The 22,021-nt window shown below is 34.3% G+C and overlaps 1 long non-coding RNA gene across 5 annotated transcripts in view; it reads right to left on the reverse strand.

The window, feature by feature from the left end:
- LOC121407173 overlaps positions 1-22,021 on the reverse strand; it is an 87,996-nt gene that overhangs the window by 27,353 nt on the left and 38,622 nt on the right. For all 5 annotated transcript variants that reach the window (XR_005968875.1, XR_005968876.1, XR_005968878.1 and 2 more), the window contains exon 4: positions 18,170-18,203. This is a non-coding gene — a long non-coding RNA (uncharacterized LOC121407173). The remainder of the gene's footprint in view (positions 1-18,169; positions 18,204-22,021) is intronic.

Below are 22,021 nucleotides of genomic sequence, written 5' to 3' on the forward strand. Positions count from 1 at the left end.
TCAATCCAATACCACGAGGGGTAATATTTTTTCATGATCATGTAAAGTTCAAATTATTCTGGGAAGATAAGCCTTTGCTAAGGTAACACAAAGTGAACTATATGTTTCAGTGACTTTAATAGTTCATATGAAATCTTAATTTAAATTTTCATTTGTTTTCTATTCCAATGTAATATCAGTATTTAGAGAAAAATCAGCTATTCCTAATAAAGATATATATTATTTTTCATTCTAAAAATTCATCATATAAAATAAAGTTAGAACATTTTAATATCAAAGATATAGATATCTTTTTGTGTTGGTGCAAGAACGCCCTTAGCATCATACATAAGTTCATTGCATAAGGGCATTTCTGCAATGATACTGTTGGGTATTCTTGCACCGACACAACGAATCAAAGGCTTTTAAGCTTATCTCACTTTTGTGGTACTACGTTTCATTAACAATATATTATGAATATGAATAAATGAAGGTATAATGATTACATCAGTTTTCTAAGATGGAATTTGTTTTCTTTTGACATTCCAGTTTTACAAATGTGTTGTCGTCAGTGAATGTGTTTTCAACCATCATAGTTCAAATTTGTCATTTTTAAGCCATTAAAACAGCTTCTAGCACCTTTCTTAATTGGCAATGTTATTATTCTTATTCGAAATAGCCCTTATGGCACTGTCACACCTTGGCGTTTTAGACAACGTATGCCCGACGTATGAGGAATTTGGCGAATACGCTGGCGTACGTCGAATTCGTTACGTTTTGCATACGTTAAGATTACGCTAAAACATGCTGGTATACGTCGTCATACGGCGAGGTCGTCGAAAAATTTTGTGCAAGCACAACATTTTTCGACGTATGCCAGCGTATGGCTCATACGTCCCGCATACGCGGGCCATAAGTTGTAGGCAAGTTACGTGATCGTTTATACACGTTGACACACGTTACTCCTAAGTTACTCATAAGTCGATGTACGTCGAGATAATGTCCAGCATACCCTACAACTTACTTCTAACCTATGAGTAACGTCCTTTGAACGTTTGTGTAACTTAACTCCAACGTATATTGACGTATTAAAACGTGCTCGGACGACCACAAAACTTACTGAATGTGTTTATAACTTACAGCTACCGTATAATGGCGTATTGACAATGTTTATAGGAATTGGTATATAAAGGTGGGGTTCACAGGAGTTTTCTTCAGCATGGCGATGGTGTTGATACGGTGATGTATCGTGTGGTTATGATTTGAATAGTCGAGCGGCAGCCTTTGTATAGGCTACGACACGTGTTCGTCAGCGATACGCTGCCGCGCACTAAGTTAGGCTATCGTAGGGCATAAGTTGTGTACGCCTGCAATACGCTAAGCATTCGTTGGAATACGTTACTTATAAGTTAACGAAGCGTTCGATATAAGTTACTAATACGTTATGTATACGTCCAACTCGTTATGAATACGCTAAGTATACTCCCAGAGTTGAAAAAATCAAAGTTCAGCATATGCCGACATTTTAGAGAAATTTTGATACGTCGGGCATACGCTGTCTAAAACGCCAAGGTGTGACACCACCATTAGTGCACATACCTGAGAGAAATAAATTTTGATTTAAAATCAGTAAATTGAACCAATGATGCATATTTTTAATATATATCCTTTATAACATAATCGTTTTAGGGCACATGCATTAATATATACTCTAGTTTGTACTTTATGTCTTCATATTTCAGCCCTGCATTCAGAGAGTCCAAGTGATCCTAATATAGAAATGTACTGAAAATAGAAAGTCATTCAAAAAGTATCTTTTCATACTGTCCATTTCAACAGAAACATGCCACCCCTCCATGAACCAATGTAATGAACCAACATAAACAATGAACCAATCATAGGTGACTTATCTCAAAGGTCAATACCATTAGGTGGGCAAACATGGGGTGGGTCTTATCCATGTTGATCTAGGGACATTAAAAACAGAATGCAGCTCCAGATTATAAGGGTAGAGTTTAAAAAAAAACTGACATGGTACTCACACACAAATCCTAACCTTATGCCATATTTTCATGTTTTCAAAGTATATAACATTTGTGTGTGTGTGTGTGTGTGTGTGTGTAGGTGTGTGAGTGCAGACAATAATATGAATCATTAAGATGTCACACATATTTCTTTAATGCTTTAACTAAGAGGAAATTAATGAGAACAAAGGCAATAGATTTTAAGAAGGCAGTCAAGTTCATAATTGGTTGACCTACTATAAAGCTAGCACTTTTAGATATAGTGTGGCAAATCATCTATATGCAAAGACATACAATTCAGTTCAAACCCTCCAAAAAATGTCAAATTTGACGCAGCTAAACAACCCCATGACTTCACAACCATTTCATGATGATGTGATAAGTGGTGTTATAGATGTCATAATGATCTCATTGATCTTATAATGATTTCTTTATGTTGTAATGGGTAAGTTATGATTTCTATTTTCTCATTTTTGTAAGAAAGTGATTGATGTTCAGTATACAGAGCCCAGGAACCCCCCCCCCAAAAAAAAAAAAAGAAAGAAAAGAAAGAAAGAAATTAATTAATTAAATTAATTAATAAAAGATGCACATGATCATGATTGATGACTTAACATCAATCATTAAATGGTTCAAAATAATTATTCATTTCATTTCAAAATTTGAAAATGAATAACCTTCAAGTTAAAAATTGCTAAAACTAAATTATAGGTCCTATGGCTAACATTTGATTCAGCTGCTCAGATTCAGCCACTTGATTCATAAGCCTACAATTGTCAATCCTCAATGGCTTCTTCTTTACATGAATGTAACTTCTATACAAGAACATGCTAGAACAGAATAAAACTACAGTAGCTAACAATACAGAAGAAATGAATATATGAATGACGATTTGTGAAAGTGATGAAGGCAAGGAGGAGGGGGGGGGGCTGAGGAGAGAGTGGTTCGTATATGATTTACATCATTTGTTTCCATGGGCATTTTTATCTCAATTTGGATGACTTATTAACACAACAGCAAACCGAGAACTGTGGAGTAAAAATCTAAAATGGGGTAATTAAACTATTATATAAAAATATTTGAAAATAACATAAGAGAAATAAAAAGAGGTGGTAAAGCAGAAAATTAATGATAGAAATAAGGCATGAGGAAAATAGAACAGATGAAATAGTAGATGATAATGATGATGATGATGAGAGGAAGAACAAAAGAGAAAGAAAAAACGTGAGGGAGAAGAAATGGGGAGAGAAGTACCCTTTGCAATTCAAGTGGTTGATTTATACTTCTAAGTTTAAACAGTGGTGCAGATATTTGTTCACTTGCTATGCTGAGCAGTTACCATGGTAACAGTTATTCCAGAAGGGTCAAAAGAAGATGTTTGCTCAGAACAACCAATATAAAAATATCATAAAAATGTCATAAGTTGTACCTCAGCAAAGCAACAAGGCTATAATTAAATGCAATCTCACTTTTGTTTTGGTAGAGAAATATAATTTGAAATGTATTTGCACAGGTGTTTTCCCCCTCTGTTCCTCTCTCTTACTTGCCTAATGTCCAATCAAGTGAAAAAGATTGTATTTCTGTCTATTTTTTGGCACCCATAATGTAGCAGTAATGATCATTTAAAATCACAAGATACCATTAGGTGAATATCATTTTCAAATTTCTCATATCATAATGACAAGATTAAAGCCTGTTTAGGGGACCTAAAGAGTACAAATTTTCTTCAGTTTTATGTACATCATAAAAACAATCCAAAATCTAATATTTAGGGATCAAATCAGCAATCAAAACATAAAAGTTGACATCTGGAAATTCTTTCAATCACTTTGTTTTCTTTCTGTATAGAACTATTTTTAAAGCATGGGGAATATAAGAAAAAATAAAATCCTCACCTACTGAAAGTAAGCAATCATTAAATTTGTGAGATCATTGATTAAAGGGCCTTTACTTGGAAAAATAATAACATTCCCAAGAGAGGGTGATTAATCTGACCAATGCAGAAATGTTCACACAGAATGTTCTATATGTTCAGTAAAATAAAAAAATCTTAGTTACACATAATACCATATAAACAGTCTCTATGTGTGTGTCCGTTACACTTCTCATATTGAGATGTTCAAGACTCGACAAGATGTTCATATATATAGATGTAGAATTCTTTTATACTTATAAAGGAATTGGCTTGCAAATGGTCTGGTGAAATGAAGGCATTATTGCCAAATAATATTGATTTGATTTTGATCACAAACTCCGTGATTGAAATCTTTCATCCCATTTAACCAAATTAATGTATCACGATCAAAGTCTAAAATCTTGTTCATATGCCATTATATTTTTCAGACAAAAACTAAATCAGTTAAAATTATTGCTATAGATCAGATAAATTAATCAGAATCCCTCTTAACTTATTGGAAGTTTATGACTGTTTATGAATCTGAATTTTAAAACATATATCTATATCCCCAATGTTTTACTGTCATATTATCATAACAAATCATAAGGTACTGAGAATTGTAACAAGTTGGTTCCTTGCAAAGAAAAATTATCTCCAACAATGACAATGAGCTTTCTGAGTGTAAATTCATATTTTCCCCACAAAATATGACTTCTTTTGAGTATAAATGAATCTACCTGAAAATAAGAAAGTTTATTTTAAGAAACAGTTTTACTTAAAAATGTTAAATATTTTTGTAATATAAAAACAAACAAATATAAATTAAAAAATATAAATACCAATTAACTTAATCACATGATGACATGATAGTAGATTGGATTCAAAACTATATATAAATTATTCATGACATTCAAGAACTACTTTCTATCAAAATGCTCCTCAAAAATCAACCATTTTCCCTAAAGGAATTAACAGTGATAAAATCTATTTATACTCTCTCCTTTGACGTCATATTGACAGAGGGAAAAAAATCTCTCCGCCCACATTTATTCAGCCTCCATTAGAATGAAGAAAGAACGACCCAATTCTCTTTATTTCCTTTATCATACTCCACCTATATTATAGAAATTAAATGGTATGGTGATGATTTTTTTTTAAATGAATTTGAATTAAAAGGCCAAGTATAACACCACAGTTTATTGATGCTTCTTAAAATATATATCCATTCAGAAATAATTTTTTTTTCCTTTATCATAGTTTGTTATAAATATATTACAGCATTATTTTTTATTACCTGAAAGTCTGATTCATAAAATCAGGAGTCATTGTAAACCTTTCTAACATCAAAATCAAGTAATTTTTTTTCATACTATACAAGCCCTTATTATCTAAGCCCTATTCTTCACCTCTGTTTATGTATGTGCAATATGATACTCAAGATAATTACTACACTTTATTTATATCATGTTGTAAATGTTTTGTATGAAAATAAGTGTACATGGAGTAAAAAGTGTTATTAGAGTGTTTGCTTTAAATTAACAAAATTATAATTGTTCAAATTTTCATCGATGCTACAAGAAAAATCCTGTATTAAAAATGTCCTACTTTCATTAATCCAATCTCTATTTTCCTCCCTGCTCTCAATTGCATATATGAGTCAACAATCTCATTTTTTGATTGACAGATTCTCAGTAATGCACTTATTATTTGCATTTGAAAGAAATCAGCCTATATAATAGCATTTTTCCACTCTCCTACTTCACTGTTTCGCCTTCCTTCCTCAACATTGTCTCTCGCTTCTACCACTTTCTCTCAATTTCCCTTTCTTTCTCTCTCTCCCCATCCCCCCCCCCCCTCTCTCTCTCTCCCTCATCCTCTCTATTTTACTCTTCCTCTTTGTATATTGACTTTATGATCTATGACGTCTTCTCTCTCTTCTTTCTATCTACCTCTGTCTCTACCTTCATTTTTATCTTATTTATTTTTTTCTGCCCTTTCTCTCATTGCTTTGTCTCTCCCTGCATCTCTGTTTGTGTGTCTCTTTATGTCTTTCTGACTCTCTATACTTAGTTTTCTTTCACTTTAGGGTTAATCCAAACTTCCCCTCTGTATCTCCCTCTCTCTCTCCCTCTCTGCCAATACCCCCCTCATCACTCCCCTACACCCATAATTTTCTATTCACACAATGTGATGATGCATAGATATAACCTCGCTATATTACAGAATGATGCTAAAATGATGAAGAATGGGATGAAATCCAGAGCATATTAACTATAGAAGAAAAAAACACAAAAGCCAAAAAAATGTATCGAATGGTTTGGAAAAATGAGGGAAATTGTACATATTCACATGAGAACAGGAAGATATACATGAGTATTCATGCACAACGGTGTTAGCAATGAAACGAACAAAAAACGGTGAGATAGACTGCAGGATTTAGAAGATGTAGAATAAGACATATTTATCCATTTCTCAAACTCATCTTCAGTCATTTTCCTACACTTAAAAAAAAGTTCATTTTTATTTTCAACTGGATCATGAATAAAATCCTAAATCTCGATCCATCCCTGGTACTAATCTAAATCTCAACGATATTGAACAAAGTACTTAAGCGTTTATATTTTTTTAGAAGACTAGATTTTACTTTGCAACATATTGTCTAGCTCTTAAGACCTCTTTTAGATATGCCTTCATAAATAATCCTGATTTGACTATTCTGCTTTATTTTCTCATGAATTTAAGTTTCATTCCATGCATTCACAATTTTCAAAAGCTTTTTTCCTCATGTATATTGCAATGTATGCTAGGGGTATGAAATCATGAAGGGGGGAAAACTGTGGGACAAAAATGTGGTTCTCAAATTTAAAAAAGGGATGTAATTTTAATTGCTCAGTCAAAGCAAGAATAAAGTTATCTCTTCAAAAAAGGGAGGCATTTTTCAGATAAGGGCATATACAATACAATTCAGGGTGGGGGGCTACATATCCCAATATCATGCTGGTTTATTGTTATTTAGATTTCATGACAGCAAGAAGTTTCTATTGGTATAAAAAAATATGACAAGTAACAGACTTACAAGTAAATGACTCCCCCCCCCCCCCCCCCCGCCCCTCATCATTAAAATGTGTATTAAGGTTACAAGGTGAGAGGGATAAAGGTCGAGATCAGGCAAGTATTTTATGAAGCAAATAGTCAGTGATTTTCACCAACTAATTTGTTTTGAGCCAATCAGATGCAAGGATTTTAGTAGCTTATAACAGTTGTCAGTGAAAATCGCCAACCATTATGCTTCGTGAAACACTCCTCTGGTTGATAATTGAACGGTCTACTGGAGTGAAAGAAGATGGGCAAACTAAGCGATAACAAAGGCCAGTGATCGATGGGAGATAGATTGAAATACATCATGCTCCGACTGAGATTGATCAAGTCAGTGATACACCAGAAATGCACTCAACCAAGGACCGTGTTTACATGACCAACATTAACCCTTTCCACCCTGAAACACTTCTGAAATTCTGACTGGATATTTCTTAGTGTCCGTGGAACTTGAAGAACACTCTAATCAGAACATTTCAGCGCACCGCATGTGTGCAAAAATGCTATACCAATGCAATTATGATTGCTGCTATTAAAGGGATGGTCCAGGCTGAAGATAATATCATTTGAATAGATAAAGAAAAATCAAACATAACACTGAAAATTTGATCAAAATCAGACAATGCATAAGAAAGTTACGATATTTTAAAGATTTGCATTATTCCAGAAAAACAGTTCTAGGCATGTCTTCATGAATATTCAATGAGCAAATTGATGATGTCATATCCCCACTTGTTCTTTTGTATTTTATTTTATGAAATTAGGTTTATTCAAATTTTTCCTCAAAGAACTAGAAAAATCAGATTGACAACTGATTTATGCATTACATAGGCCTATTCATTCCTGCAACTAATTTCATTATAAGAGAGACATATCTTTCACACAAGTATGAAATAATGAAACAAATATAATTTCATGTAATAACATCAGAAAAGGGATAAGGATGATGTGACATCATCAGCCCACCTAATGAATATTCATGAGGATGTGAATATTACTGTTTTCACAAAATATTGCTACACTTTAAAATTCAATAGCTTTGTTATTTGTTGTCAGATTTTGATATTTTTAGCATTTTGCTGTGTGAATTTACTCTATTTTATCAGCAGTGTTTATACAACCAACGTTGGTTAACCATTTCCACTTAGCACAAAGGGGCAAAATCAATATGGTGATCAGATATTTGTTTCAACTAATTCTTCTACTTACATGTATTGTACAAGGTAGAATAATCAATATCATTTATTCTATATTGAGCCAATGGCGTATTTTATGAAATTACTCAATATAACAATCAATATCACTCAATTGTTATAAAATCCATAGTAAGCACTTTCCATATGACACAGCAGGGAGGGAATTTAGGGTGATCAAATATCAAACACGGACTGGAGATATGCATACTCATAATTGTTTAAATACAATTCATTTAGTGATATTTATTTATTCAGTGTCTTTTTATACAGGAGCAATTTCAATATCCAGAATTGTTCTCCCAAGTGGCAGCGACATGTTGGTACAGATAAAAACTATTTTTATGATAAACATTGTACCAATAATGCACTTAACACAGCAATTGACGTCACTTGATTTGTTTACACAACCTCTTGAGTCAAGAGATTGAATTCATAAGAATTTAATGAATAAAGGAAATGTAATTTTTATGGCCTCACTTTTTAATGGTGACACAAGAAATTACAATTTAAACAAAGTTTCTTAGCATTTTTCATGACTTAACTGAATTGACCTTGTGACCTCGTGACCTTTCCCTTCTTGTGATTAATCTATATCCTACTGTTAAAAGAAAACGGAATGTTCCTTTATACATAGAAAAAAATAATTCCATCATAGTATCCTAGAATATATCCCTAACATTTAGCTAAACAACAATTTACATGATATGCAATCTATCTTAACCACATTTTGTAACTAACCCGACCTTAATTTGTGTCGTCAATGTCGCTTGGCCTCTAATTGTTTCAACTAACAGCATGAGAACGGCACTAATTCTTGTTAACTTGTGTAAAGCAGTATCGATAAAGATCTCACTTTTCCAATTAGATGACATGAAAGCTCACGATAAGGGTAGAGCTTCCGGGATCCACGCAATTACGTTCGTTAACCCTTTTGTGTACAACTGGATCAAATCAAAACAACACACTCCTAAAACGTGTGGGTTACGAAATCATCGCAATAACAGGCCGGCTGCGGAGCATCACTCCAACGTGATGGAAACTGAAAAAGAAAATGATGGGAGGAAAAAAAAAACAATTTTTGCTTCCAGAAAAAGAGGACGTGCGGAGTTTCTGGTGTCGGGTAAACAAAATTACGACATCTGAGCGGGAGAGAAGCGAAACTCAAGATTTTGGATGGCTTGAGGGAGGGTGTAGGGTAATTAAATGCAACCGAATACCTGATTCTACTGTGAATCACAAACACTAATTGAGATCAGATCAAAAACTTTGTGTTCTGTCCTCGGGCAGCTCCATCATCCTGTGATCTCGAACGGTGTGAACAGGGGAGTATTTCAAGAAGCACATAGGCAGTCATTTTCACTGACAAATGTTATAAGCTACTGAAGATCATTGCATCTGAAAAGTGGGGAGGGGATGACCACATAGAAAATCAAATATCAGATGGTCATTTTCACCATTTTTAAATATGTTTATTAAAACAGTCAGAGGCTCAAGGCCCCAGCCCCCCCCCCCCCCCCCCTTTGTCCACATTCCGGGGCCGCTGCTTATGAACAGGGAGGCTCAAGAAATATTCTTTTGTACAATTAAATTACTTATATCTCCTCACTTACTTATACCATTCTCAAAATGGATGATAAAAATATTCACCCTTAATATGCAACAGGTACAGATCACCAAATGACACAAACGATATGAGTCACAACTGCAAATTATCTGGCATTTTAAGAACTAAAGCTATCAAATCTTGAGGCTAATATCCTTGAGGTATGCAGAAACCACAGATCATTTAAAACATGAATCAAATTTTCTAACACAATACTTTTCAAAGAAAAGCACAAACGCATTATAAGAAAGACTATCTGCTCACTTGAATTTATACCTCAGTGACGATCTGGGGCCTGTAACACAAAGCTTAGCAATGATCGTAGAACATTTTTCTACCATTGATTCCAATGACAACAATGTACAATCAATAGTATAAATCAAGCGTACGATTAATCACTAACCTTTGTGTTACGGGACCCAGAACCTTGTAACATAAAGATTAGCGATTGATCATACACTTGATTTTCACAATTGATTACACATTGTAGTCATTGGAATTGATCGTAGAAAAAGGTTCTACTATCATTGCTAAGCTTTGTGCTACGGGCCCCTGGACCCTGTAACATAAAGCTTAGCAACTGATCATGGGGCTGATCTCTGATTGCATTTATTATTGCATACAATCAATTATAAACAAAAAATCAGTTCTAAGATCAATAGCTAAGCTTTATGACAAGGGCTCTGCTTGGATCATAAAGTCTCCCAATATTCCATTCTTTCATCAACACCCCATTGCAAACCAAATATCCAAGCAAACTTTTGCAATAACAACAAAAAAATGTTCCTCTAATCACTGCCCGAAGCAAAGTCACTCTCTCCTTGCTTTCACCAACCACATATCAAAGTCACTCAATGCTAATAATAGACAAATGAAATTCTTTTTATTTCTAATCAAGTGACAAAATCCGGGATGAACGTGATGAATTGTGTTCACGCTAGCTTTATAATCAGGAAAGTATTTCATTAAGCAATCTTAAAGTGATTTTCACTGACATATTTGTTCTGAGCCAATCAGATGCAAGTATTTCAGTAGCTTATAACAGTCGTCAATGACTATTTGTTTAATAATAATAATAGCTGGGTTTATAAAGTACTTACTGGCTGAGGATACAAAGCACTTCTATTATTACCTGGGCTTTAGCTGCACTGCCCATGTAGGTGCTCAAGCACGCACCAGGAACCCATTCACCTCACCTGGGTTGAGTGCAGCACCATATGGATAGAATTCTTGCTGAAGAAAAGCGTGCCAAAGCTGGGAATTGAACCCACATCCCTAAGATTGAAGGACGGGAGTCATAACCACTAGACAATGATGCCCCCACATAAAATGAATGATCCCCATGAACCCTCATCTGAAATGATATTCTACAAAATTATTCAATTCCAATCAATTTTTAAAATGTTTGAGTAACAGACAACTCAGAAAAAAAATGAGAGCAACTGACTTAATTTGGGATTATTCTTTTCAAATGTGACAGCATTTATACTTCAGAAATTTATTTCAAAATGGGACATTGACTTGTTTAATGGGAAGAGCAGTTATACAATAATTTGACATTTTGATGACATCCAACAACATCTTCAAAATATTTGCTGAAATAATATGAAAAAGAGCCTTTTTTCATTTTTCCTCCTTTTCTCTGCTTTTTACCTTATTACTGGAGAGAATACCTGATCAGATTTCAGTTTTGACTGCCTTTATGAAAGATGTAACCATATTAAAGGTATCAAATTCTTTTGATGATAAACAAGGGGATGTGAAGAGGAAAGAAGAGCTCTCGTATTCAATCTGTCAACAAGCTTTGATACATGCAATTTGTAAATGCCAACCAGATGTGATAGAGAATGGGAAGTATGATAAAAATGAAAAATGAGAAGGGGGGCGAATCTCGTTCTATGCTGATGGTCTCACTTGTATGAAAGCTCTTCATATTTTTCTTTTTGTGCAATAATTTGTGTAAGATCGTGCCAAAATTTTCCAGTTTATTTTTTGGGGGTGGGGGAGGGGGTGGATATTCAAGTTCACAGATTTAAAAAACAATGGCAATAGTAGCAATTTGGCAAGAGCAATTTTCAAACAAAATATTTACATAAATTGTAAAAGAGCGTCAATGAATTTCTATTGGATTCAATATTTAACATGAAGAGAAGTAAATATTGTTTTCTAGAGATTTTCTATTCATCCTTTGTGAAAGCATGTAAATCAGTGGATACTTAAATAATTCAATGACAACAATTAGCTAAGTATGGTAACTCTCAAGTACACCTTAAGCTCATATTTTAGTTTAACATGTTTCATCTTTCCAAAAGCAAAGAAACAAGCAATAATTCTAAATGGTTTGCTTTTCAGGCCCAATCCCCTTCTCATACTGTAAGAGAACGAAAGTGCAGGAAAAAAAGAGTATGAGATTGAGAAAGCGATAGAATGAGAGAAAATCTCGAAAGTCAGCCCATCTTTTTGACAAGGAGGGGCCACTAAACCAAAGTCTTGCCATCACTCTCAGCATCTGAAAACCAATTGTGCAAACTAAATCAGATTATTGGTTTAAATAATCTCAATTACATCACAGAAGCAATAAAAGAAAACAAATACTAGTAGAGGACTACTTCATCACAAGTGTAACATAAATATGCGACAACAGTTAAAAACAGGGAAATCTCTACTTTTTATTACTTAAAACTTGTCATTGGTGGGTTGTCAAATTTGATTTTACGTCCAAGAAGAAAAAAAAACCTGACCACATGAGAATGAAACCCCTTCAATTCCGATGACTATTTTAAAGTTTCGTCGTCCCGACCGCAAGCGAAAACCTCAGAAACCACCGATGCCGATATCGGGATCTTATCTTGGTGTATTTGGGTCAGCGGATCAGCTAGGCTGATATGAAAGTCAATGTTTGTCTTAGGTTTGTATAACGCAGTCGTTGACGCTATTTGAGGGTGATGTGCTGAATTAAGCCGCACTCGGTGAATAAAACAACAGTGATTAGGGAAAGGTTATTGCTTTGCTTGTAATGAAACTAAGTTGAGAACTGCAAAATGACTGGATTGACTCATAAAAGCTTGAAATGCTGCAGGAATAATCATGAATTTCTCCAGTGCGTGGGGTGTCCGATTTAGAGGCTTGGGTTTAGGGGGGATTCTTCAATTTCACTTGGAGCTGCAAGTTGATTCAATACGTGTTATGATTAAGGGTTGAATTGTTTATATTGGTTATGCGGGGAATATGATGTCTATTGAATATGTACATTAATCATCCAAATTGATATCAAGAAACATCATTTAAACATATTATCGTTTGAATACTGTACTTCAAACAGCTTCAGTTATCTATTCCCCACATAAGCTTTCTAGTTAGCATTTTGGTCCCTGTTTGCTAATAATCAGCATGTATACTTAGTATTCTAAAATCATACAGGAAAAATCTTGTTATAAAGAAGAATACTTAAAAAAAACTAATGAGCTTTTACCTTTCCTTCATGATCAAATTTTCAGGTCGATCTACAAAAATAAAATGCCCTCTTTCACCCCGTCCTCAAATATTTTTGCTGGAATTCTTTCAATCAACCCATTTTAATCTTCCCTCTCTAGAACAGCTTTATGAAATATATCACATCTGATTTTAAAGCTAAAGGAAAGTAGATGCAGCCAACAATGGGGTCAGCAGAAAGTCTTAAATCAAGGTTGACTGTCGCCATATCATGGTTTATTTACACAAATTTAACTCTGTGAAATCATACAATCTAAGCTGACAAATAACCACACTGAAGATCACCATACACATGTGGGACAGTATATCAATATGACTTCGAAGAAGACTCGACATCTGGCTTACATGCCATGCTTGTTTTGTAATTTTGTTAGTAATCAAACATTTCCTACCAGAAAGTTTGGCAAATATACTGGTCGGTCAACAGAGCTTACCATAATCCAAGGTCAAGGACATGGATGCCCTACTGACCGTCAATGCCCATCCCATTGGCCTTACAGTATATTTTTTGCTAAACGGTACATTTACCCAGGTAGCCACTTCAGTTCCGAAAACTCCCAGCAGGCCAGGCTATAATTGCCCAGGCTTAGGTTCGGCTACCTTGGCGCTCAAGAATTAGATGAATTTCTTCCTACCGGGTGTCCGTTCACCTCACCCGGGTCAAGTGCAGCACAATGTGGGTAAATTTCTTGCAGAAGGAAAACATGCCATGGAAAGGAATTTAACCTACGTCCCTCAGAATAAAAGACCAAGAGTCATAACCACAAGACCACGATGCCCCCACAAACCACGCTAGGGCCATCTGCACCATCCCGAGTTTTCAAATTAGCGCGCTATTTCTGATCCGGCTAATTATCCCAATCTGAACAATCTCGAGATTATTTGCAATGGAGATGCAATTATTGCGCAAGTTCGGAGGATTAATCTTGAGATTGCAATCCCAAGTCAACTTGGGATTATTTGCAAAATAGCGCGCTATTTTACGAATTATCGCACTAATTCGTAGTTGCAGACGCACTCGAGATTGCATCGATGCCTTGCTCGAGCAGGAATCGCTCTTCTAGCGATAGTGGAGACGGGGTTTCTTGAATCTCTAAATAATCGCGAAGAGGGCCGATCGGTCTAAAATCTCGAGATTGAGCAAACTCGGGATGGTGCAGCACCGCCTACTGTCCCCATTGAAGATGGACCGTCAGAGTAGTAAGTCCATGCATTGACCTTCAAGATTTTTGTGCTCCTTTTTTTCCTTACCTCTTTAAATATAGCAATATGCCCTAAAACTGATGCCTTGCCCTTAATTAATATTATAAAAACTCACCACCTGGGTTGATTTGAAAAGGACAAAAACAGTTCAAACTCTCATTTCAGAGAACTGGGGACTTCAACAGTCCCCAGTTTTCTGTAATATTAAAGGAAAAATATCAAGGAATTCACAGGAAACACATCTATTCATGCCAAAAATACAATTGTGAAAAATGAAATGAAAAATCAAAGCAAACTACAATAAAGAAAAATCGTACATAAGTGAAAAATGTGACCATCAAACCTGTTTGCAGTGTTAAGCTGTGTTTGTCAGGCTCAATTAGCAATTTAGAAAATGGTTAACTGGGATCTATATCAGAGCTAGGTCATACCCCATAACCTTTCGATCAAGGATCACCTAAGAAGGGGGACATACCCATTTCCTATAGATAGAGTCTTCAAAATGGATTGTTTCTACTTAGAATACCAGACAACCAGAGATAAACTGTGGTAGAAAGGTAGAGCAGTCATGTGGAATTTATAACACACGACACATGGATCAGCTGCTCGTCTGTGACAACATAAAATACAAATTTAAAACATTTATAACTCTGTCATTCTTTGATTGATTTCATCAAACTTTCCTGTTTTTCTTTATCCTTTCTGACTTTCTTACAACTACATTATAATCTGGGTGAACTATATTCCTAACTCGAACAAAGGGAGAGGCTGCTTTCATACTGACCTTATTCAAACCTCAAAAGTACCTGATTATTCATTTGGTGTGCTTACAACCACTTAAACCAGGTAATTCCAGGTAGCTGTGATTTTGCAGCATGACTCGTTCAAAATGGATATGTATTCCTCTTGCCTAGCTAATATCTAAAGTCTTTAAATTCTGCTTTTACAATGAAAAAAATACTGCCACCTTGGAGAAATTCTGGTGAAAGCTCTCGCAATTGTAAGGAACACCTACTAATTATTTTGTTTCATACTGGCGAAAATACCTAGTATTTTCTGATCTGGGTAGAATTTCCGTTCAGAAAAATACCTAGAATTTTATGTGATGGCGTGCATATGAAACTCCCTGGAGAGAGAAAGAAACCACAATAATGGCCTGTGCACATAATAAGGATTTATGTACATGGCAATCGTAAAAGGAAACACTAGAACAATGCAAGTGATAATTTTCTAAAGGACTGATTTTCTTCAACTGGGGACCCATATATGAACATCAATTAGGAAAAATAAAAAATCAAATTCATATTTTGAGATAGATCAATGTTAATAAGCTATTCTCAAATACAAATTCGAATAGATACCGATGTTGCCAAGCTTGCCGTTGTTGCATTTTAATTGTCAGAATGTAAATTTCAAACATTACATGTTGTTATGTCAGGTAAACACAGTTATTTGTATGATTATCTGTAAAAGTGAAAGGTATTAATTGTATCCTGGCATTCTTATGCTTCACATTGGATAGCATTACAATTACTAGTTTAATGTTATACAATGAAATTTTGTTGTGTAAACAGCTATAGTAAGAAATGGTGTATGAATAAACGCAGACTAAAAAAAAGCGCAGGCACGGCCTGGCCTAGCTGCATACGATAACGATTCATAGGTCAAAAAGTCAGGCATACATGGATATTCAGCGCATCTACCTTCTATCAGTAGAATTTTAAAACAGTGATCAAACCAATTAACTTCTGGGACTTACTTGCCTGCTAGAACTGGCAGGAAATGAATTGAGCTGAAAATAGTCAAAGCAAATTCAATCCTGATTAAAGCAGAGAGGTAAATGTTCATTACAAGCATCTTTGTCTGATTGTTATAAAAAATTGCTGAGTAGAACTGTAATTTTCCTAATATACATGTATAAAATATTAATAATTGCTCCTTTTTTTATTTCATAGAATGTTTCATAATTTCTAAATTAATAAAAATGCTCATTTATTTACAACTATGAATGACTTGAGAGACTGCAATAATATAAAGAAAGTATTTTCGGAACATAAGCCCTTGAATTAAGCCATTGGCACAATAGATATAAATTATTTATATAAATATCAATTATAGGGCTAACTCTTTTCAACAACCTCTTTCTAACGGAAATTTGCCAATATTTCTATAAATGGATTGGTAATACCATGGACAAAGGAGCTCTAATATTTCTTTGCTTATTGATAACCAGCTGAGAAATAAGCTTAAGCACAATAGCTCTTTTTTGTTAAAGTCATGCTCAATTAATTCTAATTATAGTTTATATTCATGCCATATAAGAAAGAATTGCATATTGGATGTAATATTCACTTTGCTGTAAATATTGGAATAAAGCTTCAATAATATTTGATTGAATACATCACAAAATACATTTTTAAACAAACTACACAGCTCATCTACCAGTGCAGTTAAAAAAAACTGTTTCATTGTCACACACAAACCGCACAAACTATGATATTATATATAGAGAAAGAATGATAGCCATGTAACAAAAAATTAGTAAAAATTAGATAAAGACTATTACAAACATACAAAAGGAAACCATGCTAAACGTATTTCACAAAATAGTTAAAAAAGGGATTTCAGGTGACACAAACAAACAAATGCTTACTTAATACATTAAACAATCATATGAGATGGTATGAGTAAATGACAAGAATAACGGACAAGAGATGGATAACAAACATACAACATGTGACACAAAAAACAAATGCATACTTATTAAGTTCAACATGCACAATACATCTAACAGTCTACATAAATCTTAAAAACATTTAACTTTTTTAACGTCATGCACTAACTGAACATCGATGTGTCATTTTTTAAATTATTAATAATTGATAAATTAAAATCCATTTTCACAAACACAACATTCATTACGATACCCAAACATGCATAAAATTATTTGCAATTGTGACATCAATAAGTAATCTTTATCACAGTAAAATACAAAAAAATAATGCTAATCTGAGACTTGCTTACCAAATTTATTTATTGAAAAAAAAACAATTTCATTTTAAAATTGTTCAATGCAATTAAAATTCTTCGATTATGTGATTCAGCGATTTTACCATATTTAATCATGTAATGCTTGTTTCTTACTACGTAGTACCTCTAATCTATGTTTACATTTATTCATTAATTTACTTTATTTATTCCTTGACTTATTTAATCATTTTAATATACAAATTTATTTCTTGAGTTATCTAAATATTTACACACTTATTTATATGTTAATAAAATTAATTTATTAACGTTTTTTGTTTTCCTCCTCACTCACTCCTGTCCCTCCTCACTCACTCACTTCATTACTCACTCATTTACTCACTCACACCCACAGTCACTCACAAACACTCTATTACTCACTCACTAACTCACTAACTCAACCCACCAACCAACCAACCAACCAACCACTCAAACCCTCAAACACCCAAACCCTTCTGGCACCACATGGGTTCATTACAAATATGTTAGAGTTCATTGAAATAATAGAAAGTTTTAAAGTATTATCGCATATTATTTTTTACAATTAACAAAGATAGAATCATATGAGATGGTATGAGTAAATGACATGAATGACAGATAAGAGATGGATAGCAAACATACAACACCACTTGACAAATCCAACACAACTTACCTGGAAAATGAGTTCACATCAGTATTAGATAACCCTGGATATACAAAATTAAAATAAGAGGGGGTAAGAGAGAGAGATGAGAGTGGAGAGAGAAACAAAGAGAGAGTGAACAAGAGATAGAAAAGGGATCAGTGATGGAGGAGAGAGGAGAGTGAGTGTAAGAGATAGAGAAGAGGGATGAGAGAAAGAGTAAGAGAGAAGAATGGAGAGTGTTAGAGGGAGGGTAAATGTAGAGAAAAAGAGAGAGAAATAGAGAAAGGACCAAAAGGCAAAGAGGGAAAAAATCAAACTAAGAAATCAATATATCTCCCTTTTAAATTGACCAGGATCACAATCAAATCTAATGCCAATACCACATGAACGATACACATTTTATCTATGAAATAAAACAATTGAAAAAGAAATTATTTTGGTATGAGGCGTATCATAGTTTATCAACAGTAGGTTGGAGTGAAATAGACCCTTCACTTGTGTTTTTCACAGATATGTTATTCACAAGATATATGATAAGTCTACATGGCTGTAACTCTTCTCCACTTTGATCTGAAAGAAATAATGCAAACACATTCAAAGATATACTGTAAAGGAAGAAAATTGATTAGACCAATGGCAACTTGGAGGAAACAACAGTGTAGCTATTTCATAATGCCGAATTTATTCATCAACTTTATGCTTTTGAATTTGTTATCATTGAATATGAACTCGACAGAAAGTGCATACGTCAACATGTACTTTTTATCGGACTGAAAACTGGGTTGAGACTAGTCATATTTTTTTCTCTGTTTGTTTTGGGTTTGTGACATTTTGTGAGTAGAGAGTGAAAGCGAGTATCAAGTGTTTCTAGCAAATGTCAACTGAGGAGTAATGTCACTTTTCACTTGTAACGTTTAATGGGTGCAGCTATCCGGATCAGGGAATATAGCCCCCTCCCCCTTCACCACTCCTGCATTGACAATGACACGTTTCTCCACTTAATAAATCGCAAAGATCCATTCTGAAAATACAGTCATATATTTTTAAATCACTCATTTTAATAAACTCATGAAACCCTGAATTGGTAACCTAAAACAAATCAAACAAGATACATCCTTACCAAATGATCTCCCCTGTTAAATCCATACCCCTTTTTTTGCACACCCCTGAAGGTACGGGGCCAACCATTTCAGAACCCAATTCTTCCTCGCGTTTCAAAATATGAATACTGACAGGCAATTGACGGGGTTTATTTTTTCGTCTGCTGGTTGCCTCATCACAATGTACTGTTTCTCTCAACTCCAATTTTCAAGTGTCTGCTACAATATCCTGCCCATGACGTGACAATGAAAGAGAAAAGGATGAAAAAAGGAAACTGATCTTGATATTTAACATGTATCGATACTTTTCTTTTGAAACTAATTGGTGCACTTGTTGATGCAACTAGATGTAATCTTGAATAGCTGGGACATGGTCACAATTGAAAAAAAAGGAGATTTGGAGCAAATTTGGACAAAATGTTCTAGGAGGTAAGATGATTGATGGAAAGAGAAAATGCTTAGCAAACAGCAAAGTGCAGACTTTCCAGGAATCTATCACATGATATACTTGTCAAGTGTTTTGCCAATACTCTAGCATTGTAAAGGCAATTTCTAGATGATAACTCAGAGACAGATCACATTACCCATAAAAAATTGTGGTACTTGACTATAAATTTTGTTAAATAACATTGCACAGCACAATAAGACATGCATCAAAAAGAACCCCCCCCCCAAAAAAAAAAGGGGGAATCTAAAAGTATTTGACAAGTAGACTGTAAATTTCAAAGACAGTGAAGTTAACTCAACCTTTTGACTAGTGACTACACTTTTATTTTACTTCCATAGAATTCCACAAGACACCAAGTCAGAGCACTTGATATGGATTGCAATTATGAAAGAGCAAATCTGACTGGTTCTTGGTCAGCATGTTCAACAAAGTGTGCATGCAACAATAAACTTGTTTGACCATTGTCATTTAGACACTGATTGCAAGCCTTTTAAATACTGAGCCCCGAACTGCTCTACAGCTACTGGGGTGTTTCACAAATATATTTAAAGGTCAAATCCACCCCAGAAAAATGTTGATTTGAATCAATAGACAAAATCAAACAAGAAAAGCTGAAAATTTCATCAAAATCAGATGTCAAATAATAAAGTTATGACATTTAAAGTTTCGCTTATTTTCTACAAAACAATTGTATGCACAGCTCGGCAACATGCAAATGACAGAGTCGATGATGTCCCTCACTCACTAATTCTTTTGTTTTTATTGATTGAATTATACAATATATCATTTTTACATTTGACAATAAGGACCAGCTAAAACAACAATTAAAAAACATTAATTTAAACAATTGTAATTCCCCAGGTTCATGGAGGAAGACGACTTGTTTCACCTTCCAATGAGGAGAGAATATTTCATACAATAAAATACAAAAGAAATAGTGAGTGAGTGAAGTCATCAGTCCCCTCATTTGCATACAGACCAGGATGTGCATATAACTGTTTTGTGAAATTAAGCAAAACTGTCATAACTTTCTTATTTTACATCAGATTTCGATGAAATTTTCATGTTATGCTAATTGGATTTTTCTCTTTTTGTTCAAATCATATATTTGTTGGGGTGGACTTGTCCTTTAAGAATGACTTAGAGTTGCACTTAAATGCCGAGATGTACATGACATGCAACGCGCATTCTTATTGATCAATTGGCAGTAGTGCGCATCCTCTTGAAATAATTTGACCAATGCCATCATGCCTTTAATAACGCAAGCAACTAGGCATTTAAGTGTAACTCAGTCATACTAAACTCTTTTTGAAAAACATCCCCCTGGTTTTACTATCCAGAATACAACTCTCTGATTATGTAGTCTTATAATGTATACTATAACCCATTAGCTGAAAATATATGTATATTTTTAACTGCGCTTTTAAATTGCCTAGAAAATTCTCCCTATTTAATAAAGATCAAACAACCATCATAATGATGATTCATACCAAACTTCACACTATATATCATGAAGTTAATTCTTCATTGTAAAATAATTGAATTTTTTATATATTTTTTAATATCTTGTTTTATCAAGAGGTCTTGATATCAAGACTATTTGGCAGAACACGTTTCTATTAGTGGACACCCACAATCGTCATCATTGGAGGACAGACCATTTTCAAATTCTTTGGCAAAACTTAGCCAGGGATTTGAACCCTTGACCTGATTAGATAGGTCTCATACCACTCTTGATTTATAACGACCAAATTACAGTCTTAAAAAAAGTAAGCAAAATAATTTCATTCATTGGAATTACTCTAGGCAAATTTCTTTAATCAAAAAAGGAATTATCCCCCCCCCTCTCCCTCTCTCTCTCAGAAACCAGTATAAGATTTAATGAGAAATGACATTCCAAAGAAACATAAATCTGCGAAGGAGATGCAATATTCTTCTTCTAAATGACTTTCCATTGAGTTAGCTCATTTCCACAGCCCATGACGTGCACGACCTATCATGCAGAAAAATATCATCCCATTTCTGCTATGGACTGAGAAAGGCGTTAAGAAACATCAGTCATTTGTGGCTTTATTCGTGACCCAGAAATGGACTTGATCTTATCAAATCAAGAATAAATATTCCATTTGCCAGGCCATGTAATACCATCTATCTGTATTATCATCGACAAGGATCGGCTGAGCTAGTAATGGGGAACTTCGCACTCCATTTTTAATGGTTTGCCCTATTTATCCCTTCTAATATGTGTGCTGTCTCATATCGTTTCTGTCACTTAAGCACAATAGTTTATTGCACAGAGAGTAGCTTACATTTATGGAAAGTGTGTTCCCA

The sequence above is a fragment of the Lytechinus variegatus genome, chromosome 2 (assembly GCF_018143015.1).
Source record: "Lytechinus variegatus isolate NC3 chromosome 2, Lvar_3.0, whole genome shotgun sequence".
Taxonomy (NCBI): Eukaryota; Metazoa; Echinodermata; class Echinoidea; order Temnopleuroida; family Toxopneustidae; genus Lytechinus; species Lytechinus variegatus.